Here is a 21,619-nt window from a genome sequence, read left to right as displayed (position 1 = left end):
AAAAAACTATTGAATTTTAGAAGATAAACTGATTATCAAACCCACATATAAAAAAGAGTTGCTTTTCAAACAAAAATTAAACATTTAAACGAAAGTAAAAAACATTCTAAATACCAATAAGTAAATCATCATAGCAAAGCTTAGACTTTTCAGCTCCATAACAATATTTTTCCCACCAAAAAGAAAAAAAAATCAAGACAAAAGCTACTATGAAAAATGGTGTACTTAATTAATGTCTGAATTAATAAACGGAGTTAATATATAAGAAATAAGCTAAGTAGTATCCCTAAACAAGTGTCACTTCTTACTAGAAATAACTGTAGTGTTTTTTGTTAACCAGATCCCATGATTTTCAATTGTTTTTATTTATTTTTATTTCTTTAAAGATTTTATTTATTTGACAGGGAGAGAGACAGCACAAGTAGGCAGAACGGCAGGCAGAGGGAGAGGGAGAAGCAGGCTCCCGCTGAGCAGGGAGCCCGACGACCCCAAGATCATGACCTGAGCCAAAGGCAGACGCTTAACGACTGAGCCACCCAGGCACCCTTCTCAACTGTTTTTAAAATATACAGAAAAACCTCTTCTCATATCTCAGTCCCAGACCCTTACATTAAACTACCACCTCAACTGATATAAAATCATCTCCTTCCCTTAGAGATGCAACAAGAATTTTTATATTTGGGAATAATAAAAGAACAAAAGAATAATATTAATATGATTAATAATATTCTAAATTATTATTTGCAAAGGAATTGATTTGTGAAAGTTCTCTTCTTTTCTAAGTAAAACTAAAAACACTTAATTTTGCACAAATTTCCAAATTTGAAAATGAGATACAGGTAAGTCACAAATTTCAGTTTTAACTTTGTTTCATATTTCAAAGTTGTTAAATTAATATTGAGGACATTAAGATTTCAGAGTTTGAGACTATTACATAAATTTGCTTAATACTTTGCAGATCAAAGAAAGGAAAAATATTAAGATCTAGAGGTAAAACATGTTAGTAATATAAAATGCATTTTATTAAATAATACTGCCTTTTCTCCAAAAACTCAAAAGTAACCAACTTCCACAAGATAATTTTTTTAAGAGGGAAAGATCCGGTCCTGTTTTCCTTTATTAATACATAATTTTTGCCATCTAAGAAACATAGGTAGTATAGGGTTTGCAATTCGCCTTAAGCCAGCATTGGTAAAAAGACCATGTAAAACCCCTCTCTAAGGTTCCCAGCCAAAAGTAGTATTCTTTTGTTTCAGACAAATTGGATTTTTTAACCTTAACCTATAAAGGAAGAAATCACTAAACTAGTAGAACTCTGTACAAAAAGGTCATGAACTCTGAAGCAAGAAAGACTAAATTCAAATCCAGCTCTCTGGCTAACTAGCTTTGTTACTTTGGGCAAGTTATGTAACTTCTCTGCCTTGGCTTCCTCCTTTGTAAAATGCAGATAAGAACAGTGCTTACTTCACAGGGTTGTAAAGATTAAAGAGTTAATATATGTAAACCACTTGGAACAGTTCCTGGCACATACTAAGAGCTATGCTGCTTTTATGTTTACTGCTTACCATTACCTTTTTACAGTTCAGTTGTGAAGTTTCCCAAATGAAATTTATTTAATTGTACCTATAAAGAACATGATTTTATATTAAACTGTGATGGAAATTAACACAAGAACCTTAAACTCATTTAATGATGAAGAATCAAGGTGTTTTGAAAACAGAAAATCATAAAATCTAGCTTAAAAAAATCATATACCATTGTCACTTTCTTAGGATTAGGCTTATTTTAATTCTAATTATGTTGTCTGCTGCTGCTGCTTTTTTTTTTTTTTTGCTAGCCCCTGGTGATGTAGGTTATATTAAATTTTATAGTTTAATTCAAGTATGTACAAAGAAAGCCAAATTCAGAATTTAAATGTAAATGTCAGCCTTATATAATGTTACCTGGTTTACATGAACAACCTATATATGTATTATTAAAACTGAACATAGTAGGCACCTAAAATAAATTTGCTAAAAGAAATGTATTACAAAGATTATAGCTTATTATTTTCTAAGGCAAATAAAAGCAAATCTACCTAGTACAAATATTAACCAAGCTAATAAGTTAAAGTGCATCCAACACAATCTGTAGTAAGATCTTTAAGACATTAAGCACTGACTGCCTTGGGGGAGGATCTGTTAACTTACAGTAAGTCAGCACTATTTTTTAAATTTTTCTTTCTTTTTAAATTTTTCTACACAAGTGTTAGAGTTATTTGTTTCAGTTCTGTGAAAAATGCCATTGGAATTTTGAAAGGAATTGCACTGATCTGTAGACTGCTTTGGGTAGTAGGGACATTGTAATAATATTAGTTCTTCCAATATATGAGCATGGACTATCTTTCTGTTCATTTGTGTCATCTTCAATTTTTAAATCAATGTCTTATAGTTTTCTGTGTACAGGTCTTTCACCTCTTGATTAGATTTATTCCTAGACATTTTATTCTTTTTGATGCCATTGTACATGGGATTGTTTTCTTAATTTCTCTTTCTAATAGTTCATTATTGTGTAGAAATGCAACAGATTTTTGTATATTGGTATTTTGTCTTGCAAATTTACTGAATTCATTAATTCTAACAGTTTTTTGTGGAGACTTTAGGTTTTCTACATGTAGAATCAGGTCACCTGCAAATAGTAACAGTTTAACTTATTCCTTACCAATTTGGATACTTTTTCTTTTTCTGCCTAATTGCTACAGCCAGGACTTCCAATACTATGATGAATAAGTATGGTGAGAGTGGGCATCCTTGTCTTGTTTCTGATTTCAAAAAAAAAAGCTTTCAGTATTTCACTACTGACTACGTTTGTGATGGGTCTGTCATATATGGCCTCTATTATGTTAAGATATGTTCCTTCTATTCCTACTCTGTTAAGAGTTTTTAATCATGAGTTTTATGATTTCAATGGATGTGGAAAGGTCAGCACTATTTATACATTTCCTTTTTTGATTTAAAATACTAATACAGTGGCGCCTGGGTGGCTCAGTCGTTAAGTGGCTGCCTTCGGCTCAGGTCATGATCCCAGGGTCCTGGGATGGAGCCCCGCATCAGGCTCCCTGCTCCGCGGGAAGCCTGCTTCTCCCTCTCCCACTCCCCCTGCTTATGTTCTCTCGCTCGCTGTGTCTCTCCCTGTCAAATAAACAAAATCTTTAAAATAAATAAATTAATTAATAATAAATAAAATACTAATACAGGGGTTCCTGGCTGGCTCAGTCGGTAGAGTATGCGACTCTTGATCTCAGGGTCGTGAGTTCCAACCCCATGTTGGGTGGAGAGATTACTTTAAAAAAAAAAAAAAGGTAAAGTACTACTACATATTTAAAAGGAGAAAACAGTAAAGATAAATTTTATGAAGCCCATATTTCTAATAACTTTTTAAAATATACTATAAATAACAAAGAAAATACTCTCATTATTTTTACATTTAGTAATTAGATACCCTAAGACTTAGGTTGATGGGACCAAATAAAAATATTGAGATGATGATGTAGTTGCTGTTCCATTATATGTTCTCTGTCAATAAAACATATTCACAGCTTAAGCCATATATTCTGTATAAGAACATGCACCTGCATTTTTAAGTTAATGAGCAGATAGAAAGTCCACCTATTTTCAACTTTATTCCAAATAATTAACCCCTTGATATAAATGAATGTATGAGAGAATAAACTGATCCTAATATTCTTAAATACATTTTGAACTATTTCTATGTTAAACTAGTCTACGTTAACTATTTTGAACTATTCTTCCTCCATTTAAAACACACATAAGTTAAAATATCCTGCTGTTATATGCAGAACACAAAAGTCTTTTATTTTTTTATTTTATTTTTTTTTAAAGATTGTATTTATTTATTTGAGAGAGAGAATGAAATAGAGAGAGAGCACATGAGAGCGGGGAGGGTCAGAGGGAGAAGCAGGCTCCCTGATGCGGGACTCAATCCTGGGACTCCAGGATCATGACTTGAGCCGAAGGCAGTCGCTTAACCAACTGAGCCACCCAGGCGCCCCACAAAAGTCTTTTAGACAACTACAAAGAAGAAGTTCTATCAGCCTTTTATCTGAAAGCAAAACAAAAAGAATGAAGTTATGAAGTGGCTTAGGCAGATCACAGAAACCATCACACCGCAAGGTACAAATGGTAAGGACATTGGTGTACTTTGTTTCTTGAATTTTTAAAGCTGCATTTTCCTTAAAATATATTCCAGGGTTCAAGAATAAAAATTAAACCATGTAAAGCAAAGCACAGTAGCAAGTAAAATGACAAGAAAATAACATTCAAAAATAATTAAGCCAAATAAAAACAGAAAACTGGCAGGCATAAACTAATATGCAGAAATTTATTTTAAATTGAGCCCTCAGGGTTACAAGCTAAGACTGCCAAACTAAAGGAGAAATTTCTATAGAAAACCTACAGCGATTCCTCTCCCGAGCATTACAAATATCCACTAAGCTGTCTCTAGTGATATTTTTGTTTGTTTGGAAGCTAGGTAAGACATGGCAGGCTTTTCAGTAATTAGCAAATCTATCAGGTTGGGTAGGAAGACCAGGAGCATGAACACAATTGCTCCCAGACCATAGGACGTTCATTTCATGTAAGGGCTTTTACGTAGCATTTATATCATAATAAGCTAAAGTGATTTTAGAAGAAAAGAGAGAGAGAGAGACTCCCTAAGACTTTTCAACTTCTACTTCTGCACAACACAATTTCTTTCTAGAGTCCATTTTGAAGGCAAAATGACTTTAGCCTTGAATTTAAAAATCTGTCATAAATTTCTTACCCTAAAACTCATTCCTGTGACACAAATGTATTAAAATGAACCATTAAATGCTATATTGTGCCCTCTGACCTACAACTTTGAGGGAACTAAAACCCACTTCTGAGTGCATGCACAAAACTTCTTTATTTGTAAAAACTGACCTTGGAAAAATCACCAATTCTTTAAGTCTTGATTTCCTTATTTGTAAAATGAAGGGGTAAGTTTGAGCTCAATGGTTCCCTCCAGCTGTAAACTGTAGAAATCCATCTCGGTTTAGACTTAGACATGCTCAAGAAATAAAAAGTTCAGAAATGAAAAAGGTTGAAAGGGGGCCTTGAATCAATCCAAATATAAGTCTATCTATGGAGTTAGTTTTCAAGGATGCAGAAATGATGAGGCCAGGTTGAACAGAAGCTAGAGTTTCCAGTATAGGTGCTGGGGAAGAGGTATGGGTAAGGAGCTTTCAAAGGGTCTTCCCTCAGCAGTTAGATACGGCCTGAACACCAACCAGAAGGGTCCTTCTCTGTGGCATCTAGGACTAATATGGCCAAGCTCCAAAGTCCTTTGCTAAAAATAGCTGAAGGGAGCAGCCCAGTTCTGGAATGAGCCAAGGTCTATGCTATGCTTGTGTATGTATCTGTATCATATGAAGAGAAACTTTTCTGTAACTCACCAGTCAAAAGTGAAGCAGACACAAAGCTGTATTTAGTCTGTTCACTTAAGCACTAAATTTCAGAGCACAATTTGTATCTCAGAAGCTGCTCACACAAAAACATTTGCAATCAAATGCTAGACACCACCATAAACATCACAAAAATAAAAATAAAAATTATCCAACCCTGTGTCTCAAAATATACCTCAGATCACAAAATTTGAGAAACGGGACACTAACCACTATTAAATCCAATCTCTTCATCTTAGAGGTGACTAAAAGCCATTAGAGAAATTTAAGAAATTTAAGAGAAACCCAAGTCTCAAGTGAGAAAAAGGTGATGTTAAGACTAAGGTGGAGGGGCACCTGGGTGGCACAGTCAGCTAAGTGTTGGGACTCTTGGTTTAGGCTCAGGTGGTAATCTCAGGGTCGTGAGATCCAGTGGCATCAGGCTCCAATCTCAGCGGGGAGTCTGCTTGAGATTCTCTCTCCCCCTCTCCCTCTGCCCCTCCTGCTCCTGTTCCCTCTCTCTCTCAAATAAATAAATAAATAAATCTTAAAAAAAAAAAAAAGACTAAGGTGAAAATAGTAAAGAAAAAATAAAAGAATAATAGTTGAAGTAATAATGTAGTGTAATGGCTGGCTTATGAAGAAACGGGAAGAAAAATAGAAAACTTGTCAATACCGTAAAAATGAAGAAACAATTTGTAAGAGGTAAGGATAAAGATACATATGCACACTGAGTTCAAGTAAAGAAATTGTACTTTGAAATTCCTATAGTGCACTCCTTAGCAGAAAACATTTCAGTAACACTAAAATTTTTGGCAATAAGCTTATAAATCTGGGGCTAAAAATCTCCCAAGAAACTGTCCTCTGTCATAGCAACTGTCCTGGAAGTAAAGCCTATGCAGAAAACAAAGGTGATCGTCCCAAGAATATCTGCATTTTTGCCTCAGCTGTGCACATCCATTCTCATGGGACAGAGAACACAAAAATGACAGGACGTCCTCAGGGCCTGTCAGTTAACAAGACCACACAAGCCCAATCTCCAGCAGTTCCGTGTGCCTGCCACCTGTTAGCCCTCTCCAGAGAGAGCCCCCCACACTGTGTTCCAGCAAAGAACTGGGAACGCCTTTGTTGTTCCCTAACTACAGAAGCTACCAAAGTTGAGTCTAACACAACGCCTCAAGGCAAAACTTCCCCCAAGACGGATAAATCGGCCCAGATTGGGGCTTTGGCTAAGCCCTCCTCTAGCTAAGAAAAGGCGGGAGAACCCCAGGCGAAGCACAAATGCCACCTATTAGTCCCAGGAAGGGACAGGGGTCGAAGGTGATGGAAGTTGGGGGACGGGACCTAGGACCCCAGAAAGGCTCAGTTTCGCAGTGGAGGAGGGGAAGCACAATGAGGAGGTGGGCAGTCCTGTGAGGGAAAGAACGGCGAGATACCAGGGAGGTGCTAACGTGAGAGGAGGGGAAAAGCGAGAGGCAGGGGTGAGGGAAGCGCTGAGGCAAAAGGCAAGAAAACGGGGCTTGTAACCGGCGGACGAAGACGAGGAAAACAGCCAGGCGAGAAGTGCGCGGCGACAGGCAAGGCTAAGGGGAGGTGAAAAGAGGCGAGGCCGGCGAGGGAAAGGGCTAAAGTGAGGGAAGCATTACAGGGACAAGGGACAGGCAAATAGAACCCCCACCCACAGGGACCGGGACAGAACTTTTGACTCGTCCCCTTACAGGCTGCAATCAACCTGCCGCATTCAGACCCTGTCGCGGCGGGTACTCACCCTAAGGCTGCAGAGGCCCCAAAGCAGGACATGGGTACTGGTCCAGACTCACAGCAGAACCAAGCGGATGGAGGAAACCGCGGCGTTAGCGTGACCCGGATGAGCATCCCTAGGAACCGGAAGTCAGCAGCCAGGGTCACCTCACAATCCACACCTCGTTCCACCAGAAGCCTCTGGGCGCATGTCAGGCCTCACGGGGCGGGGCGAGGAAGGGCCTAGACCCCGCCCACTCCGCTCTACCGGGAGCCCCGCCCCTAGTTACGCCCCGCCCCTGGTTACGCCCGGCTGGGAGCCTGGACTAAGCGTGCGGAAAGGCTGGTTCTTGCTGTTAGCGGGCGGTGGTGCGGCTGAGGCACAAGCAACCGGATAAAGAATATTTCAGCATTCATATTTTTAGAAGGTCTTTTAAAATTCGTGTAATGCCTGCCTCCTCAAAGCGATCGTGAGAAGAAATGCCGGATGTATGTGATAGATTTAGAAAAACCGTGGGAGAGGGACGCCTGGGTGGCTCGGGCAGTTAAGCGGCTGCCTTTGGCCTGGATCATGATCCCAGAGTCCTAGAATCGAGTCCCACATCGGGCTGCTTGCTTAGCAGGGAGCCCGATGCGGGGCTTGATCCCAGGACCCTGGGATCATGACCTGAGCTGAAGGCAGACGCTTAACCGACTGAGCCACCCAGGCGCCCCTCAAATAAATAAAATCTTAAAAAAAAAAAAAGAAAAGAAAAACTGTGGGAGGAAGAATGGGTGAGAAGTTTTGGAAGACACTGGTGGGGAGGAGAACCAAGGGTGGTGTTTTAATCCCCAATATTAGTTTATTTCTAATATTGTAGTAATCTTACAATGACTTCTATTTCGTGCACATTATTTTATGTGATAATTTTGTCAGAAACAATATTTATTAATGCTTCACTAACTAAATTACTACCCAAATATGGGCAAGGAGCCGGATTGAATTCAGGTATTGTGGGGGCTTGAGATTTATTCAATTTGAGGGCCCTGTTTAAAAAAAATCCAAAATTAGAAATACAATATGAGGTATGAAAATGAATCTTTGGAGTGAAAAAAGAAATCACAAATTACAAATTTTAAAAACTTAACAAATACCACAAAATCCAGAAAATTTACACACTATTTTTAAACTGCTTGATACACCTCTAAAATACTTTTTTCTTTTTTTCTGTTTTTTTAAGTAGGCTCCACGCCCAGCGCAGAGCCCAGTGTGGGGATTGAACTCTCCACTGTGAGATCAGGACCTGAGCTGAGATCAAGAGTTGGATGCTCAACTAACTGAGACACCCAGGCAACCCTAAAATACTTTCTTCCTACATTTTTGGCTGTATATTCTTTTTTTTTTTTTTTTAAGATTTTATTTATTTATTGGAGAGAGAGAGAGTGAGAGAGAGCATGAGAGGGGAAAGGGTCAGAGGGAGAAGCAGACTCCCCACCGAGCGGGGAGCCCGACATGGGACTCGATCCTGGGACTCCAGGATCATGACCTGAGCCGAAGGCAGTCGCTTAACCAACTGAGCCACCCAGGCGCCCTGGCTGTATATTCTTTGATCGCCTCTTCCTATGACAATTTATTAAGTAATGTCATTTACTAAGATCCTTGACTCCTCTCACACCCCCAGGTCGAATTCATCAGTGAGTTCTGCAGAATCTGCCCATCAAAATTTGTTCAGAATCTGACCATTCACTGCTCCTCTTGGTAAAAGCCACAGACTATGTGTGACTGCTCTTTTTTATACCCTTACTTTTCCATGATCTATTACAGCAGCAAGCTTCTGTTAAAACCTTAACCAGATCATGTCCCTTCTCCAATGGACTCCTATTTTCTTTTTAATTTTTTAAGATTTTATTTATTTATTTGAGATAGAGCAAGAGAGAGAGCACGAGCAGAGGGCAGAGGGAGAAGGAGAAGCAGACTCCCCCCAACCCCCAGCAGGGAGCCCGGCGTGGGGCTTCCATCCCAGGACCCTGAGATCATGACCAGAGCTGAAGGCAGATGCTTAACTGACTGAGCCACCCAGACGGCCCTGGACTACTATTTTCAAGTGAAAACAAAAAATCCTTAAACTGGTCTAGAAGCCCCTCAACATGTGACACCTCCCTCCCCCCACCCAAGTACAACTAACCTCACCTCCTACTCTCCATTATCCCCCCACCTCAAGATATATTGGCCTCCCTGCTATTCCTCAAACCTGCACATAAACTCAGGCCCTTCGTGCTTGCTGATCTCTCTGCCTGGAATGCTCTTCCCCCAGATAACTGATCATTCACCCTGTCACCTCCTTTACATCTTTGTTCAAATGTTACCCTCTTAATGAGAAGTTCCCTGCCACTGTATTTAAAACTGAAGCACCACCACCCTCTCTGCACTTCCTAGCCCAATTCTTCACTTATTTTTTCTCAAATAACATTTATCCCATCCAACAATTTGCTGGTAAAGTTGGTTAAATGTCTTTCTCTCACATATACACACCAAACTGTAAGCTCCAGGAGGGCACAGGTGTCTGTGTTTTTTTTCACAGATGTATTTTAGCACCGGAACAGAGCCTAGCACATTGTAGGTGCCCAATTAATGTTTGTTGACTGAAAAGATAAATTGCCCATTTACTTTGCTTTTGCTCCTCTGAAACCATGCAAGCTGAGCCACAATTCCACCAGGGGGAGCCCATGAGTAACCAATGTGCTATTTCCCAGAACCGTTATTCCTAAAGCATATACATGTACATAATTCTAGAACAGGGCCACAGAAAAGCACACAAATTCCTCCCGAGGGCAAAGTGTGTTGTAACTACTAACAATAAAAACCCTCCAATGTCTCCACAGTCCCTTAAGAGTAAAATCTGAAAATAAATAAATAAATAAAATCTAAGCTCTAATCTATGGTCCACAAGGCCCTTCTTGACCCATTCTCCCTAACTCTCAGATGTCATGCCCAGCCTCCCTTCCCCTCACATACAGTTCCAGCCATCCTGTCCTTTCTTCCTGCACAAGCTTTCTTACCTCAGAGCCTAAGCACATACTGTTCCTGCTCTCTCCAACATTCTTCCCCAAACCTTCCAATGACTGATTCTGCTACTCTCAGTTAAATTCACCCCTGAAGGCTTCCCACAGGCCTCCCCTGGCCTCCTGTCTGCTGTCTAAAGTAGCTCCTGCATCCCCTTCCCATACCTTTTCCTCAGGGTTGCTAGCACTATCTGAAATTACCTTGTTTGTTTATTGTTTATCACTAGCAAGTAAGCTCCACAGGGGTCTTTTTTTTTTAAGATTTTATTTATTTATTTGACAGAGAGAGAGACTGAGAGCACAAGCAGGGGTAGTGGCAGGCAGAGGCAGAGGGAGAAGCAGGCTTCCCGCTGAGCAGGGAGCTGATGCGGGGCTCGATCCCAGGACCCTGGAATCATGATCCGAGCCGAAGGCAGGTGCTCAACCGACTGAGCCACCCAGGCACCCCTATAGTGGTCTTTATCTCTCTTGTTCACTGCTGAAGTTTCAGTACTAGAAGAGTGATTGGCATATATTAGGTGCTCAATAAATAAAATAAGTAGTTACTAATATTTATTCAAGCTTTGCTCTGTGTCACTTACTGTACATAGTAAATATATGTGTTCATATTTCTCTTTCAATCATCCCAACAAACTTGGGAAGTGTTATGATTATCTCCATCTTACAGATGAGAAAACTGAGGCAAAGATAGGTTAAGGAGAGGCGCCTGGGGTGGCTCAGTTGTTTGGGTATCTGCCTTTGGCTCGGGTCATGATCTCAGGGTCCTGGAATCATGCCCCTGTCAGGCTCCCTGCTCAGCAGGAAGCCTGCTTCTCCCTCTCCCTCTGCCCCTCCCCCACCACTGCTTATGTGCACTCTCTCTCTCAAATAAATAAACAAAATCTTAAAAAAAAAAAAAAAAAGGATAGGTTAGGGAGCTTGCTCAAGACCACACAACTGGCAAGAAGCAAACCCAAGACTTGAACCCAGGTCTGTGTGACTTCAGAGCCCATGATTTCTCTCAAACTACAGGAAGAGCTTATGTAGCCACGTATGAATTCATTTTACTGGCTAGTTTCTTTTCTCTGATTTCATGAATCTTTACTTGCTGTCACAGTCAGTAGAAGTGGAAATGTTTATTGTTTTTTTTTTTTTTTTCCTGACCTACTGCACTACTCTTGGGGACAGATCTAAAGAAATTTGCCAAAAAATATGGTTTTATTTGAGTTGGGTTTAAGTAGATATTTGTTATATTATTTTCTGTAGATTTGAAATATTTCAAATATTTCATTCAAAATTTACTACAAAAGAAAGGCTATTAAAATAGTCTAAAAATGGGGCACCTGGGTGGCTCAGTCGGTTAAGCATCTGCCCTTGGCTCAGGTCCTGATCCCAGAGTCCCAGGATCAAGCCACACATGGGGCTCCCCCCTTGGCAGGGAGACTGCTTCTCCCTCTGCCCCACCCCCTTCTCGTGCTCTCTCTCTCTCTTTCTTGCTCTCTCAAGTAAATAGATAAAATCTTTTTTAAAAAAACAATAAAATAGTCTAAAAATATTATAGCCAGGTCTTTTTTTAAGTTTATTTATTTATTTTTAAGTAATCTCTACACCCAGTGTGGGGTTCAAACTCATGACCCTGAGATCAAGAGTTGCATGCTCTTCCAGCTGAGCCAGCCAGGTGCCCCTATAGTCAGGTCTTTCTAAACACATCCAAATGTAAATCAAAACACAAGCCTAATTACACTGAAAGTATCTAAAAATAAGATCTGTAAATTATATATCTCCATTTAAAAAAAAACCATAATGAGTGTATGATCAGTATTTTGTTAACAGTTATCAATTTAAACTCTCCTGATCAATATATCTGAAGCACAATGGTCTGGGTTTTGTTTCTGTTCACTTCTCTGTTGTATTTAAGACAATATCTTATTATACACATGACAGTTGAACCCCAAAAGCAATCTATAGTTGGTGGGATAAAAAAGGATTACGGTATGATCCAGCAATCCCACTTCTGAGTATATATCCAAAAGAATTGAAAAGGGATATTTGCACACCCATGTTCGTAGCAACATTAGTCACAATAGCAAAGAAGTGGAAGCAACCCAAGTGTTCATCAGCAGATGAATGGATAAACAAGATATGGAATATATGTACAACAGAATGCTATGGAGCCTTAAAAAGGAAATCCTGTCACATGCTACAATAGGGATGAATCTTGGGTGGCTGGGTGGCTCAGTCGGTTAAGTGTCTGCCTTCGGCTCAGGTCATGATCCCAGGGTCCTGGGATTGGGTCCCACATCAGGTTCCCTGCTCATCTCTCTGCTCATCGGGGAGCCTGCTTCTCTCTCTGTCCCTCCCCCTATGTAATGCGCACGCACGCACGTGCTCTCTCCCTCTCTCTCACAAAAATATATAAATAAAAATATTTTTAAAACAAAACAAAAAACAATAGGGATGAACCTTAAGGGCATTACGCTAAGTGAAATAAGCCAGTCACAAAAGGACAAATACTGTATGATTCCACCTACAGGAAGTATCTAAAGTAGTCAAATTCATTAATATAGAAAGTAGAATAGTGGTTACCAGGGGCAGAGGGGAATTGTTGTTCAGTATACACTAAACTGTACACTTAAAATTGTTAAGATGGTAAATTTTATGATATGTGTTTCTTGCCACAGTAATTAATTTTTTAAAAAGCAATCTAAAATAGAACTACCCTACGATCCAGCAATTGCACTACTAGGTATTTATCCAAAGAATACAAAAATACTAATTCAAGTGGATACATGCACCCCAATGTTTATAGCAGCAGTATCTACAATAACCAAATTACGGAAACAGCCCATGTGTCCATAGATTGATGAATGGATAAATAAGATGTTACACACACACACACACACACACACACAATGCAATATTACTCAGCCATAATAAAGAATGAGATTTTTGCCATTTGCAATGACATGGATGGAGCTAGAGAGTATTATGCTGACACAGGAACACTTCCATCCTAGTCTATTGGTCAAAGCAGCCATAGAGGTCATCCAGATAGACCTAGCCATTGTGAGAGTAACTTACCTATTGCCTCTACTGTAGTCTACCTGATGTTCACCGGAAGAGCTCCTGCGTAAACATTCATTTTGATGTGTAGCTACCTATTTATTTTGCAGCTACTTTGTAATATTCTAGGCTCTGAGGACACAGCAGAAAACAAATCAGACCAAACTCCTGCCCTTGTGGAGCTCACATTCCAATCAATCTGTGGTCAGAAATGTTGTGTGTTGCATATGTTCAGCTGGGGCTCAATATCCATCCCACTTCTTTCTAGTGAGCCTTCCTATACTGCAGAAGGGAGAAGGTTAAAGATGGCACTTCTCAGGCTCCCTGACAGCTAGGGTTCTGGATGAAAACTAGGCATTGCCAACTAGAGGCACTTGGGTCAGATTTACAAAAGAAATGAGAAAGCGGCCATTTTCCTGCACTTTGGCTGTTTCTACTGGTCAATAGGATCATCACTGGAGATGTGGGGTTTTTCTGTGACAGTATTTCAGTCTCTATCTCTAGCTCCATGAGTTAGAAAGGTAGTTGTAGCAACAGAGACCAGGAAGGCAGTTCCCCGGTCCTAGCTTTCTGACTCCTGAACCTTAGTTGGAGAGGTATGTTCTTGAGATCAATAATCCCCTGGTTGGCCTCCTGATGCTCTCTCCTTCAGATTTTCCAATGGTTTTCTAAACATCTATTTTCCTAAAATAATTGCTTTCTGCTTTAAACACCTAGAATGATTTCTTTCCTACAGGGAAACCTGAGAGGTATAACATTAAAATAAAAAATGCTCAGTTCCCACTATCTCTGCCTTCTAGGTAGACCCTTCCATACTTACCTGATGACTATAGTAGAGTCCCTTTAATGGATATCTGAGCACCTGATGTCCTTGCCTTTAACTCCTCCCAGACAGCCTAGAGTTCCAGACAGTTCTACAGCCTTCCAGGACCTGGGTGAATATGACCAGTCCCAGGAATCACTGGAAGCTTGGAAAGCGCAGTTGTTGCAGGGCCCCCAGTGGAGGGCCCTGGGGCACCATCTCAGTAGGAACCCTTCAGAAGCAGAGTCCCTCCTCTGCTGGGTCCCTCCCCTCCTCCCGCAGCAGTGTGCTTTCCAGCTATAAAATGGGATTAAGAATACTTTTCCTGGGACGCCTGGGTGGCTCAGTCGTTAAGCGTCTGCCTTCGGCTCAGGTCATGATCCCAGGGTCCTGGGATCGAGCCCCGCATTGGGCTCCTTACTCGGCGGGAAGCCTGCTTCTCCCTCTCCCACTCCCTCTGCTTGTGTTCCCTCTCTCGCTGTGTCTCTCTCTGTCAAATAAATAAAATCTTTAAAAAAAAAAAAGAATACTTTTCCTGATTCAAGGAGTTTTGTAAACTATACAGTACTACCTAAATATAAGATGCTACATATTATCTGGACCAGTGGTTCTTCAAGTATGGAGGTCTCCAAGACACTATCGGGGAGTGAGTGAAATAAAAAATTATTTAAAAATAATACTCAGTCTTTTACTTTTTCACTCTTATTCGCCCAAAAGTATGGTGGAGTTTTCCAGAGACTATGTGATGATGTTATTGTTCTGATGGCTATGGAATATGTATTCAAATATGTGCTTTTGCTTTTAAAATTTCTGTTTTAATTTGTAAAAGAGCAAATATTTATAGCTATAACCTATTTAAACAAAAACTCTTTGGGGTTCACAATAATTTTTAAGAGTGTTAAGGGATCCTAAGATCAAAACATTTGAGGGGCACCTGGGTGGCTCAGTGGTTAAGCGTCTGCCTTCGGCTCAGGTCATGGTCCCAGGGTCCTGGGATCGAGCCCCGCATCGGGCTCCCGGCTCAGCGGGGAGCCTGCTTCTCCCTCTCCCACTCCCCCTGCTTGTGTTCCCTCTCTCACTATGTCTCTGTCAAATAAATAAATAAAATCTTTAAAAAAAAATTTTTTTTGAGAACTGGTGACTTAGGCCATTGTAATACCCAGTCTTGTACTATCTACAATGGTCCCCCCTTTAACCAGTTCTGGATGCCGGCTTCCCAGTCATGGTCATATCCCTACCATGTCCAACACTCTTCTACCAGGATGCCTTTCTATTTTCATTCACACACTTGAGATAGTATCTTCTTATACAGATGTCCAATAGCAGCTGTCTTGGTACAGCCTTGAAACTCCACGTAATTGTGAGCGGGCAACAAGAGACCCACAGACCAGCTCCTTCCCTTACTGGTACTGGATCATCCTTGCTGGCTGGATTCATCTGGAATACCTGGTTTCTGCTCCTGCTTTCACTGTATTTAACATTAGTCTGACCCACCTTGACCTCCTATTCCCACTCTGGGTTCCCCTCTTGGCCACTTGCCCACAACTAAGCTGAGTCATCCTCACCCCTTATCCCTGTCCAATTACAGCCTTCTCCATCCCTTATTCCAATCTAGAGATGGGTCAGACTGAAGCCTCTTGGAAGTTTTCTGCCAACTAGATAATATATTAATATTTGTTTTTAATTATGTCTGTGTCCTCCTCCAAGAATGCTGTTATCTGTGTATTTGTACTCTCTTAGATTTAAAATTAAAACATAAACAGTTAGCAATGGATAATTCTTGTGGATAAGGATGAAGAAGACTATTCATTTCTATGTTATACATATCAGGCAAGTTTGCTGGGGTTGTTTTGTTTCTGTTTGTTTCTTTTTTCCTAAAGTGAGAATGTGTAGAGATTAAGAACAAGGCCGGGAAATTGGAGGGGGAGACGAACCGTGAGAGACTATGGACTCTGAGAAACAAACTGAAGGTTCTAGAGGGGAGGGAGTGCGGGGATGGGTTAGTATTAAAGAGGGCACGTTCTGCATGGAGCACTGGGTGTTATACGCAAACAATGAATCATGGAACACTACATCAAAAACTAATGATGTAATGTATGGTGATTAACATAACATAAAAAAAAAAAGAACAAGGTCTCTTTAGAGAAATTGTGTCTGTTCTCCCAGAATTTGCTGGCTCTCCCACTGAGCGTTGTATGACATCACATGGGTCACATAACCTCTCAGTACCTCATATTTCGCACTTATAAAATGGAGATTTTAAAAAGCTATCGAAGAAGGAGGAGAAGGAGGAAGAGGAGGGAAAATGTCCTTATCTCATAGAGTTGTATAAGTATTAAAAATATGTAAAGTGCTTGGAATTATGCAGATACATACCTATATAAATGATTAAAAATCAGAAAAGAATGAATATATGGAGGCTATGCTATGAAGCTTTCATGAGTTTAGAAATACAGAAAAAAAATTGTAATAGACCCTAAAATCCTATCTTTATAAGGAAATTTGAGAAGGTGAGAAACCATTAATCCAAGTGCTTTGAAGAATGCCAAGCACTGGGTTATCCATTCTCCTTTGTTTAGAAAGCTAAGAAGGGGGGGTGCCTGGCTATCACAGTTGGTTAAGCATCGGACTTTGGATTTGGGCTCAGGTCAAGATCTCAGGGTCGTAGGAGCGAGCCCCAGCATCGGGCTCCTTGCTGAGCATGGAGCCTGCTTGGGATTCTCTCTCTTCCTCACCCTCTGCCCCTCCCCCCTTGCTCATGCTCTCTCTCCTTCTCTCTCTTTAAAAAAAAGAAAACAGTGGTTATTCACTTAAAGCTGTAAACTATGTTTGTTATGGAAGGTTAATTTTATTCCAGTTTAATGATAATTTTTTTCTTTTGTAAAAAAATATTTTATTTATTTATTTGAGAGAGAGAGAGAGAGTGCTCGCAGGGAGGAGCAGAGGGGGAAGGAGAGGGAGGGCGAAAGAATCCCAAGCAGACTCCACGCTGAGCAAGGAGCTCAATCCCACAACCTTGCCACTATGACCTGAGCTGAAACCAAGACTTAGATGCTCAACCAACTGAGCCACCCAAGCTCCCCCTAGTTTAGTGATAAATTAAACCACTGATTATGACCTTGCTGAGTTAGATCTAACTAACTTGACCAGTATAAAAGTCTGGGCAGGGGTGTCTTGGTGGCTCCGTTGGTTAAGCGTCTGATTCTTCGTTTCAGCTCAGGTCATGATCTCAGGGTCAAGAAATCGAGCCCTGCATTGGTCTCCTCACTCAGCAAGGAGTCTGCTTGAGATTCTCTTTCTCCCTCTCCCATGCCCCTTCCCCCCGCTTGCACATGTGCTCTCTCTCTCTCTTTCTAAAATAAATAAATAAAATCCTCAAAAAAAAATCTGGGCAGATTCTCTTCAATTTAGTAATACATCCAAATACATTCCTTTATGTGAAAAAAGTTCTAAGAAAATAAATATAAGACTTTAATAGACTGAAATAGTATATGTGCTATCAAGGCAAACACACTGACAGATTAATTTTAAAAAGCAATGCAGAAGGGCACTTGGGTGGGACAGTTAGGCGTCCAACTTTTGGTTTCTGCTCAGGTCATGATCTCAGCGTCATGAGTTCGAGCTTTGCCCAGGGAAGTAGAGTCTGCTTCAGATTCTCTCTCCCTCTCTCTCTGTCCTCCCCCCCCCAAAATAAATAAATTTTTATAAAAATAAAAAGCAACATAGAGAATAAAATTTTGGTACATGCTACAACATGGATGAACCTCGAAAACATTACACCAACTGAAATAAGCCAAACACGAAAGGACAAATATTGTATGATCCCACTTGATGAATTACCTAGAATAGGCAAATTCATAGAGACAGAAAGTGGAACAGAGGTTACTAGAAGGTGGGGGAAGGAGAAATAGGGAGTTACTGTTTATTAGTACAGAGTTTCTGTTTGGGATGATGAAAAACTTCTGAAAATAGACAGTACTGATGGTGTATGTAAAGCCACTGCCTTGTACACTTAAAAAAAGGCTAAAACAGAGGAGTCTGGCTGGCTCAGTCGATTAAACATCTGACTCTTGATCTCAGCTCAGGTCATGACCTCAGAGTCTTGAGATTGAGCCCCACATCGGGCTCCGGGCTCAGTGGGGAGTCTGCTTGGGATTCTCTCTCTCCCTCTCCCTCTGCCCATTCCCTCTGCCCCCACTCTCTCTCAAATAATAAATAAATCTTAAAAAAAAAAAAAAAGAATAAAGAGACCCAACAACCAAGTGCAACAAGTGAACTTTGATTTGACCTTTAATTTGAAAAAAAAATCTATAAAATGCATTCTTATATCAATTGAGGAAATTTGAACATGAAATTTCTGTAAGATATTATAGAATATTTATTAACTTCTTTAGGTGTGGTAATGGTATTGCATTTACATAGGAGAGTAGTGTTATCCTCGGGAGATACATGAAGTATTTAAAGGGTAAAGGGCCATAATGTTTGCACTTGTCAAATAGCTCCCCAAATTTAAAAATGCAGAGCGAAGTTAAAACAAATGTAGCAAAATATTAGCATTGTGGAATTTGGATGGACATATAAGTGTTCATTGTTTTCTTCTTTCAACAATACTGCATATTTGAGAACACTTGAAAAATTCTGAATCTTGATATTTCAAGACAGAGAGAATAGTATTTGCAGAGGACACCTGTTATTTGTGTCCACCCAGCATACACACCACTCTTCCGGTAACAGCACCTCCACTTACCTTCCGAGAATTACTCTCCCTCAGTGTCTGGTCACTTATTATGAATTTCAATCAAGGTGCCCTCTCCTTCTCTGAACAAGGGGGTAGGTACACAACACAACTCAGGTCAATCAAACAGTCTCTTGGAAGAATTTAACCTTGGGTAGATCAACACAAGGTACATTTGATAGTTCCTGGAGAAACTGCTCATCACTTCCTACTACCTAGATCCCTGGAGCTACCCTGTATGCTTTTGCTGAGGCTTGACTGCCAGGCTTCTCTTCGGTGAGCTATTCCGTATCTTCCCAATAACATATTTTTGTTGTTATTGTTGTTGTCATTACGACCAGAATTAGTCACTGATGTTTTTAACCAATGAACCATAGCTGATCCAATGTTTTGTCTACAAGAGACATGGGGCGCCTGGCTCATTCGGTTGGTAGAGCATGCGACTCTTGATCTCAGGGTTGTGACTTCGAGCCTCATGTTGGGTGTAGAGATTACTTAAAATTAAAAAAAAATTTTTTTTAAAGAAAGTGGTATAGAGAAAATTCCTGGCATGAAAAATCTCATGCTTTTATATGACAGTTAAAATCTTCCAGGCAAGGGCGCCTGGGTGGCTCAGTCAGTTAAGCGTCTGCCTTCGGCTCAGGTCGTGATCCCAGGGTCCTGGGATCGAGTCCCACATCAGGCTCCCTGCTCGGCGGAGAATCTGCTTCTCCCTCTCCTTCTCCCTCTCCCCGCTGCTCGTGCTCTCTCTCTCTCAAGTAAATAAATAAATCTTTAAAAAGAAAATCTTCCAGGCAAGAGACAAATCACAATTGTGAAATGAGCTGTGAACCATAAAACCAATAAAAAGCTTTCAGAGTGTGAAGAAAGGAAAGAGGCATTAAATTTACTCCCTCATTGAACTACAGTCTCACCTACCAAAGTAGGCAATGAGAGTGAAAATAAGTGGAAAGTAGAAAAAGCCTTACCTGCTCCACGGAGGATGAGATCTCACAGTAATATGGCCGCCCTTTACCAAGAGCTCAGGATCCCAGGCACTGGGTTAGTCCTTCGTATCCATCACCTCACTGAATTCTCCCAATGACCCAATTATCACTTATTATTTGACAATATATACTCTGATTATCCCCACTTTACAGAAAACTGGGGCTTAAGGTTGTTAAGTCACTAAGCCAAAGTCCCAGGAGGAGGAAGGGCAGGATCCCAACACAGGTGTGAAGCTCCCGCGCTCTGGGGTGGTAGCATCTGGAGGACCACGGAGCTCCAGCTTCCTGGTCCAGCCTCATAGCAGCATCCCTGAGGCCTAAGCCCCTACCCATCAAGTTCCTGAGGCAATCTGGAGAGAAGTCAATGGATATGACAGAGACTCTGCTTCTCTCCACTCACTCTGGTCCCAAGAGCTTCTTCCACAGCGTTCAACTGCTGGCTCCCAAGTCTCCTGAGTCACCTCTCCTGCCCCAGAGAACCGGGTCTGGGGGAGCCCTAGCCACCCCAAAGCCACACCTCTCAAATTATGGCACTTGCAACCCCCCACTCTGCCCTGTTAACTTCATTCACAGGAACTAGACTTCTCCCACCCCTATTCTCCTGGAATTAGTAAAGCCCAATGGTTAAAAGCAATGGCTTTGGAGCCAGACACACCTAGGTTCAAGTCCTGCATCACTACTGCCTCCTTGAGTGTAAGTTTCTTCATCTTCAGGCTCCCAACTTAAAGTAGGAATGTTAATCCTACCTTTTTAGTTGACGTGTTGTGAGATTAAGATGCACTAACTATAGAAAGCGTTCTGGTCCTTTGTAAGCACTTGGTAAATAGTGCTTGCTTTTTTCATGGCTTTCGTTGTTAACCCCATGCCTCTCAATCCCAATTTTCTAGATTGGGGCTTAGATCTCCTGCCTTCTCTTGTCATTTTTTTTTCTCTCTAGAAATGAATCCCAACCCTAGGATGGGTCTCAGAGCACTGGTGGGTCTTCTTCATTTAGACATATTTTCCACAAACAAGACTTTAGCCTACTTGCAGTTTTCATTTATAAAAGTTATTTCCAGGTGGAAGTTTGCTGCAACGCCCACCAATTTTCATCTAGAACTTCAAATGTAGGTGATATGCCCCCTGAGAGAACCAGTAAAGCCTGGGGCGTCCTGAGGTGGGGCGAGGACATGGGCTCTCAAGTCAGCTGGGCCTAGACCTGCATGCTCACTGTCTCTCACCTCTGAACTTCAGTTTCTTTAGCTCTACAATGGGGGGTCTTGCTTTTAACCTGAAGAGATGTGATGAGAATTCCATGAGGTAATGGCGGGAAAGCCCAGGTTCCTGAGGCAGAGTAGGGATGGATGGTGTCAGTTTCCTTCCCTCTGGGAAACCATCACCATCTTGAAATATGGCCATCAGCATCCTAACAGAGAGGTCCCACCCTTAAGGAAATAACAAGGCTCCCCCTCTCCTATTGACCCTTCTACCTTCTTTCTAGATACCCCCTCTTTTATTTCTCCAAAACTCTGTCATTCTGAAGTTGGGGTGGGACACAACAGGGCAGAGAGTCTCTCCCTGGGGTTTAGGCAGCTCCACCAAAGCAGCCCTGCTCAGATGCCATTTGGTCAGGAGCCAGATTTGCTACTTAGAAAAACACATCTGTTCTGGACACCACTACTGAAAAGGAAAACTCTGAGAAACGTCACAAGCGGCAGTCAAGATGATTAAAGAGTTCAAGAATAGGGCCGTTGGTTTAAGGAAGTGAAGGCAGGATGGGAAGGCTAGGCTGCTAAGAAACAATTTTCAAAGAAACAGAGCCAAATAAAATA

At 41.0% G+C, this 21,619-nt stretch overlaps 1 protein-coding gene across 5 annotated transcripts in view; it reads right to left on the bottom strand.

Moving 5' to 3' along the window:
• The window catches only part of EYA3 (EYA transcriptional coactivator and phosphatase 3), a 111,074-nt gene extending 103,580 nt beyond the window's left edge, over positions 1-7,494 (bottom strand). For 4 of the 5 annotated variants that reach the window (XM_032390098.1, XM_032390123.1, XM_032390095.1 and 1 more), the window contains exon 1: positions 7,230-7,494. The gene's annotated coding sequence lies outside the window, so the exon portion shown is untranslated. The remainder of the gene's footprint in view (positions 1-7,229) is intronic. The other variant, XM_032390102.1, reaches the window with a different exon arrangement.
• Between the last annotated feature and the right edge of the window lie 14,125 nt (positions 7,495-21,619).

This window comes from Phoca vitulina, unplaced genomic scaffold (assembly GCF_004348235.1).
Source record: "Phoca vitulina isolate PV1807 unplaced genomic scaffold, GSC_HSeal_1.0 scaffold2, whole genome shotgun sequence".
Taxonomy (NCBI): Eukaryota; Metazoa; Chordata; class Mammalia; order Carnivora; family Phocidae; genus Phoca; species Phoca vitulina.
This window is presented reverse-complemented; position numbering and strand designations above follow the sequence as displayed.